Below are 7,642 nucleotides of genomic sequence, written 5' to 3'. Positions count from 1 at the left end.
ACTGGGACAGAGGTGAGCGTTTGGACTTCGCTTTGGGCAGCCGCGTCCTGACGTGGCACTGTAAGTGTCGTATGTTTATTTGTTCGCGCTAATGATTAACCCCAGCAGAGCTATATATATGCTTCAGTGAGGAGTGTGCATGATGTGCATCCCAGCAGCGTGTCGCTCACCTGCGCGTCATTGGTGCGTCCCTTAACCGTGTCACAACTTTTGATGGATTACCCCACTTCTGAGTGCTCAGGTGCGGCTCACTCCTCTCCGTCCACTCGCTAGTGCGCGTCTCTCCGAACTCTGTCAGACTCAAACGAGCAAAGTCAACATGTTCTTGGTGTCGTTCTCGTGGGCGCACCTGTGCGGGCTTGCGTCCACGGTGCTGTCCACGCTGGTGGTGCTGAGCGCGCTCACGGTGAGGGGGAACGAGCGCGGCCGCCACCGGCTGCCCGACGTGCGGCATGCCTGGCGATGGAGAAGAGCACGGAGGAGCGTTACCTTATCGAGATGGCCAAACAGCAGATCCTGAACAAGCTTCACCTGCGGGAGAGGCCGAACATCACCCAGACGGTGCCGCGCGCCGCGCTCATGACGGCGCTGCGCAAGCTCCACGCGGGCCGCGTCAGACAGGACGGAACGCTGGAGCTGGACAATAACGTGCCAGACTCGCGCGCGAGCAACCAGGCGTACGAGATAGTGAGCTTCGCAGATGACGGTGAGTGCACCTGACCTGATGCATTCTTAAAAAACGTTCGGTGTGAATTGCTAAGTGTGCCACAAATTCTCAAACTGAATTGAATTTATACAGAAATGTTGGTGAGTGCGTCTGACTTAGTTTATAAGCATTGTTAAAACATTCATTGTAAACTCGTACGTGCGCACACCCCCTTTATGTAAATATTGGTTTTACGAGGCAGAAAGCATATCCAGTTTCTTTAACTATGAAAATACTGAAATTAATGGTTTTGAGAATGATATACACTGTTCAAATCCGGTTTCTTCAATGATTAACTGTTTTTTAAAAGTCGGAACAAACGATAACCTAGGCTAAACAATGTTATATACATATTTACAAAAGTAAAAGGTGCGTACAATCGTTCATAAAAGCATTTTTAAACGTTTGGTACATGCACACCTAGAGCACGTGCAAACTATGCATTAAACATTGTACATACATATCTACACACGGAAAACTGCATGTGAACTAAAGATTAGAATGTTGTTCCAATCCACTTGCTTTTAGACTTAAGAGTGGGCGTGGCCATTAGTAATAGGAATGTGCTGGACTTGGTTATGCTGCTTGACAATGCAAACTGTTTTTATTTTTTTTGTCATCATAACTTTACTTATATATTAATTTTCATTAATCGTAAACAGATTGCAGTTTGTTATTTTAAAAAAAATCACTCAAAAATTATACTTTTAAATATAAAAATGACTTACAAAGAAATTTAAACGAAACCTGTAATAGAATTTTCTTATAAAATCTTTTCTATAAGCTTTTAAGTATATTTTTATAGCATAGTTATTTAACTACACTGTAAAAGAATCAAAAAGTGGAGAAAAACTTAAAAGTTTAAAGCAACCATTTTTTACAGTGTCTGGCACATTCACAAAAAAAAAAAAAAACATCTTACTTCCACTCGCAAAACAAGCACTTCTTCTAAGCACCTCTGTCTGATTCCTCTCCAGATGCCGAGGTTTCTTCCGGCTCCGACACCAGTCTGTCGTTCCAGTTCCTGCAGGAGAAAGGTCAAAGCGTGCAGGTGCTGCAGTCGTCGCTGTGGCTTTACGTGCGTCAGACCGACCGACGCGCCTCATCACGGCAGCCGCGTAAACGCAGAAATCTCCCTGCCGGCGTCGAGCGGCACTAATCGCACGCTGCTGCTCCAGAGGAGTGTGGATGTGTCACGAGGCGGATGGCACACGTTCCCCGTCACCGGCGCCCTGCAGGCCTTTCTGGACGGCGGTCAGCGGAGGCTCCGTCTGGAGGTGCACTGCGAAGACGGCGGTCGAAACCTCTGCAGTCGCGAAGCATCGGGCGAATCCTCCAATCAGCCGTTCCTAGTGGCACAGGTGCAGCTGCGTGAAGATGCCAACAAAACACACACTGAGCAAACGCTCTCTGCAATGCGGCGACGACGTGAGCGTGTGCTGCAAAAAAGACTTCTACATTAAGTTCCGTGACATACAGTGGCAGGACTGGATCATAGCGCCGGAGGGCTACCATATGAACTATACTGCATGGGACAGTGTCCGCCAGCATTTATATCCGGCTCGCCCGGCATCGCCTCGTCCTTCCACGCCACCGTCTTCAGTCAACTGAAGGCCAACGGCATCCACACAGCCGTGTCGTCCTGCTGCGTCCCCATCCAGAGACGGCCGCTCTCCATGGTCTACTTCAACTCGCAGCACACCATCGTGAAGACCGACGTCCCGGACATGATCGTCGAGTCCTGCGGGTGCAACATAAAGAACAATTACATGACTTAAAGTGTTTAGTTCACACAAAAATGAAAATTAGCCTGTGATTTACTCACCCTCAAGGCATCCTAGGTGTATATGTGACCACAAAACCAATCATAAGAGATGAAACAAGCTTTCCATTGATGTATGTTTTGTTAGGATCAGACAATATTTGACTGAGATACAACTATTTGAAAATCTGGAATCTGAGGGTGCAAAAAATTCTAAATGTTGAGAAAATTAAGTCCTTAGCAATGCATATTACTAATCAAAAATTAAGTTTTGATATATTTACGGTAGGAAATTTACAAAATATCTTCATGGAACATGATCTTTACTTAATATCCTAATGATTTTTGGCATAAAAGAAAATTGATCATTTTAACCCATACAATGTATTCTTTGCTTTTGCTACAAATATACCCCGTGATACTTACGACTGCTTTTATGCTCCAAAAGCGTTCATTCTTTCAGACGAATCCAATCAGAGTTGTATTATAAAAATTGCTCTTCCAAGATTTATACTTGCAGTGGGCGGGTGTTTCTGTTCAACAGTCCAAAAGAAGTGCAATAAAGTGCATGCATCCATAATAAAATGTGCCTCACATGGCTCCGGGGGAGAATAAATACCTCCTGTAGCAAATCGATGCGTTTTTGTAAGAAAAATATCCATATTTGAAACGTTATAAACACTTTTCTCTCACTTCCGCGGATGGCGTAGGACAGAGGATGGATGCACTTTACTTGATGTCTTTTGGAAACACCCGCCCCGCTGCAATTATAAATCTGGGAAGAGCAAGAAGAATTTTAATAATAATATTATTCCAAATGGATTTGTCTGAAAGAAGAAAGTCATACACACCTAGAATGGCTTGCGGGTGAGTAAAGCACGGGCTAATTTTCATTTTTGGGTGAACTAACCCTTTAACAGTGCACCTATTTATCGGCTTCATCAGGAAGAGGCGAAATATCCTCTAATCAAGGCTTTCTGTCTAAGCAAAGTTTATTTGTTATGGGTTTTTATAGATGTTGAAAGACTCAGGGAAATCAAAGCCACTGTAAAAGCCACGCTTAGGCCTGACTCAGCACGGTTACCCAACCTGACAGTAAACATTTAGATATTGCCACACGTCCCAGAAAAGGTCTGACAGCAAATGAAAGTGGTGCATAAGTATCTAACACATTTCTCTCACAATATAGTTCTCAAAGCTTATTTTGACTGTTTACGCTAAGCACCAGCAAATGCAACTATATAAATTAACCTCCTATCTTTACTATTATTATTATTATTATCTTTTATTTGTATTATTATTATTATTATTATTAATAATAATACGTCTTATTTATATAGCGCCTTTGCAAAAGCAGTACAGTAATCTACAGCCTGTACAATAACCTACATTGTACATTACAGGTGTATTTTTGCCATGTTTATTGTGTCTTATGTTCTCCTTTTGTTTAGTTTGAAGCACTTCCTAGTGATGCATAGTGTAGAGAATCTGCAACTGCACTTTAAATGTTATTTTGCGTAGTTAGTGCGAATTCAAGCCATGCAAATCCGATCTACGTGTGTTGTGTTTATTTTTTCTTTGACAAAATGATACTGTAACTTATGTCACGATATTAAAGCTATTCATTAAGGCTCTTTGAAGGAGCAAAAACTCACTAATTTCTATAATTTTTTAATAAAGGAATATTTTCTTATAGGTGAGATTGCCTGGAAATCTGTACTGTACCGTACAATGTAATTTTGCTGAATACATGTATTTTTTTAAATAAATATTTTATCTATTACTTCACGTGTGCTTTAATGAGAGGACAAAGGTCACATCAAACATCAATAAAGCAAACAACCCCAAATATTTGACATGTTCTTTTGTATCCCTTTGATAAGCAAATCCAGACCGAGCTTACAATATTTCACCGTCTCCATGTCATACAGTCTCTTATCACTCGACAACTAATTGATCATTATCCTTAGAAAAAGCCAGTATTTCTATGAAGGCAATCAATAACGTTTAAAAGGCAAAGAGCGTGTTTGCCTGGGCAAATAACTGAAGTGGTTTTTATAGATGTCTATATTTGACGAGTAAACAACGGTGCAATTTTTCTGGCATGGCTACTACAGAAAGACATAAAAAGAGTTGTCCATCATAAAAAAATTAAATAATAATTTGTTTGGTTTAGTTGCAAACATGACATCAAATATAAATATAAACAAACTTACCAAACAACACAAACTATTGCTTGTGCTACAGGTCGAGCTCTAAAGTCTTACAGCACAAAGTTGTAGCATTCTAAAACAAATAAAACAAAGAAAAGGTACGATGTAAAATGAAGATGAAATATTTCTGATTTGGTACTGATGGTTAGATGAAACTTGCTCTACTATTAAACTGAACTCAATTTGTATTGTCCTGTTTTTTAGAGCTGCTTTACAGCAGAATTGGATTTTGTTTGCATCACAGAAACATTATTTTCTGCTTTGACACAATCTGTATAAAGTGCTATAGAAATAAATGCGTTCTTCGTGCACTGCATGAAGCTGAAGATGCTCTTTGTATCATCTCAGATCCTGCTGGAAAACATGAGCATCAGGTTTAGTTTATGTAGTTTCAGTGTTGTTGAGAGACATGCAAGAAATACTGAGATATTCTCACGTTATATATGTTCATTTTAAACCTAAATGTCTCAAATCTTGAGAATACGATTTGTGAAAAGTGTATTAAATTAGAACAGACGCATTCTAGGTCTCAGACTTTTGGACCTAACTGTACGTGAGACATAAGAGAACGATAAACTCTTTGGCAGTTCTCCTCAGGTTGTGTACAGAAGAGTTGCATGTTGTCCCTGACTGACGGCGCGTGCACCAGATCCGATATATAACTGTGACTCAGACCGTCCGTTTGTACTGATTTCAGCAGGTCAAATTAGTCTTGCCACGTTGAAAAGGGTGTCATTCATTGTACTTAGTAAACACACCACCGACCGAAATGCCAGTAATATTAGTAAAACACCAAAAACAGTGATGCAATAATTCAGAAAACAGAGCAATGCCTTCATCTATCAGTAAATGCTAATAAAATGATTTATTCAAGTTTCATACAGACTTTCACTTTACTTATGAAAATTTACCATGGTATTCATAGTTTCTGCCAAAGCAGCAATGTATAAGTGTTTCCACACATACAAAAACAACAGTACGTTGTCTTAGGAAACTTTGTATTAGCCACTACGATCAACCAAAACACACTGGAAAATATTATTATTCAAAGCTGCAAATATAACAAAGCTTATTGGAGCAGGGTTTACAAGAAAAATACCATTTCAGTCTTTCTACTTCAAATTTTTGGTTCAGTTTAATGTGTTTAATTCAAATTGTCACTTGCTGATTTTCTAATTATTTGTATTCTGAAAGTTTTCCTTTCTTTTTCTTAAACTCCACAAAAATTGCAGGACAACTAAATTCTGAAAGTTTTCTTTTCTTTTTCTTTTTTTGTTGGAAACTCCACACTGAGAAAAAAAAAAACATTAGTGTAGAGAACTCAGAAATTGATAGCAAATTACACAAAAAAATCGCAACTAATTGTCAGGTAACACTGATTTAAACATTCAAGGAAAAAAGTCTGAAATTGCTTTTTTGTTGTACTCCAATAATTTCACTTACAACATTGAAAAATAAATTTTCTAGTGCATTTTTTCCCCCCTCATTTTTCATGGCTGTAACCAGTACAGACAACATCATCAGGTCAGAGGAAGGCTGCGTGTGTGTGTGTGTGTGTGTGTGTGTGTGTGTGTATGCACATAAACATGCACTGAGTGAATGTTCACAAACGCAGGAAGCGGCTGCTTTGTGCATTTAATTTAAATACGTTTATGTTCCGGTGAATCCTACTGACTTACTGATACACTGACATACTAACCTACAGACATGCTGAATTACTCTAATCCTGCATCAGTACACACACACACACCCTAGCACTGATAATCTGCATGCAGCGTGATGTGTAAGACGCGTCCTCGTGAATGTCATGAACCGCTCGCAGACTCGTACAGACATACAGAACCAGGTCAGATAATGTGGCAAGAGTAGTTGGATTAAACTGATTCATCACCATGACCAAAAAGGAAACCCAAGAAAACTAGCTTCTAAACCGACAACTGAAAGCCAAGATGACAGAGAGTCCAGAAAAAGTACAATAAATATGATGCTGAACAATTTCTGCCCTGAAATCAGCATCTTAGAACATGAATATATAGTATTTAATATATATTTGTTTTTGCAATTTCATCTACAGCGACCCCAGAGAGTATTTGGACACTTCTAAAACGTCTGAATCTGATTATATCAGGATTATTTCAAATAAAAACATAGGACAGACAAAAGTTTGTTGGGTTTTTAAATGCTGAATCAATAGATGAAGACAGTCAGTAGTCTCAGAAAAAAAGCACAAAGCTGTCACTGGGGCGGTAAAAGCTAAAAATATACATATTGTACCTTATTTACCACTAACTAGTACATTTTAGTACATTAAAAGTACACGTTAGTACTTCAAATATACATATTAGTACCTTTCGAAAGGAACTGGGTACTGCAACTGTGACAGTTTTGTGCCTTTTTAAGAGTTTGTGTTAGTTTTGGTTTGATGTTGTTAGTTAACGTGATTCTCTACACCTGTGGTTCCTATGTTGTAAATTTGAAGAAAAGAGACAACTGATCTGATGAAATGATGTTCAGACAACTGTATTCGGGGAAAAAAATCAAGAGGCAAAATGTTTACATGTGTATGTGCATTCCCACAATGCAGTGCGTCAGCCACTTCAAATAACTTGTAAATCCATGGGCTGATCCTATTACTGTAGACCCCATTACCTGAAATATCCGTTCAGTTACATCACATTTAGAGCACAAGCTTCTCTCATGAGTGACAGTGACCGGCGATAACACAGTAACGATTATAATGCACAGAACAGTGACCCAAACACATAACAAGAGAACGCAGCATCGTGCAATATTCATCTAGTGAAAGAATGATGCAAACACAAGCAGGAATTGCACGCTCACGTTGTACAGGTCAACCAGAAGCCCAGAAAACCTGCAGCCTCACATTTACAAATAAATGACATTTTCAAGGAATTCCATGAATACGGGGTCAAATGGTTTTTATCTGTGCACAGTGAACTG

The 7,642-nt window shown here is 39.5% G+C and overlaps 1 pseudogene; it reads left to right on the top strand.

Moving 5' to 3' along the window:
- Nucleotides 1-63: 63 nt before the first annotated feature.
- On the top strand, nt 64-2,484 carry LOC122137538 (annotated as a pseudogene).
- The last annotated feature ends 5,158 nt before the right edge of the window (nt 2,485-7,642 follow it).

This window comes from Cyprinus carpio, chromosome B6, assembly GCF_018340385.1.
Source record: "Cyprinus carpio isolate SPL01 chromosome B6, ASM1834038v1, whole genome shotgun sequence".
In the NCBI taxonomy this organism is placed as follows: Eukaryota; Metazoa; Chordata; class Actinopteri; order Cypriniformes; family Cyprinidae; genus Cyprinus; species Cyprinus carpio.
Note: the sequence above shows the minus strand (reverse complement) of the source record. Positions and strands in the feature narration are given on the sequence as shown.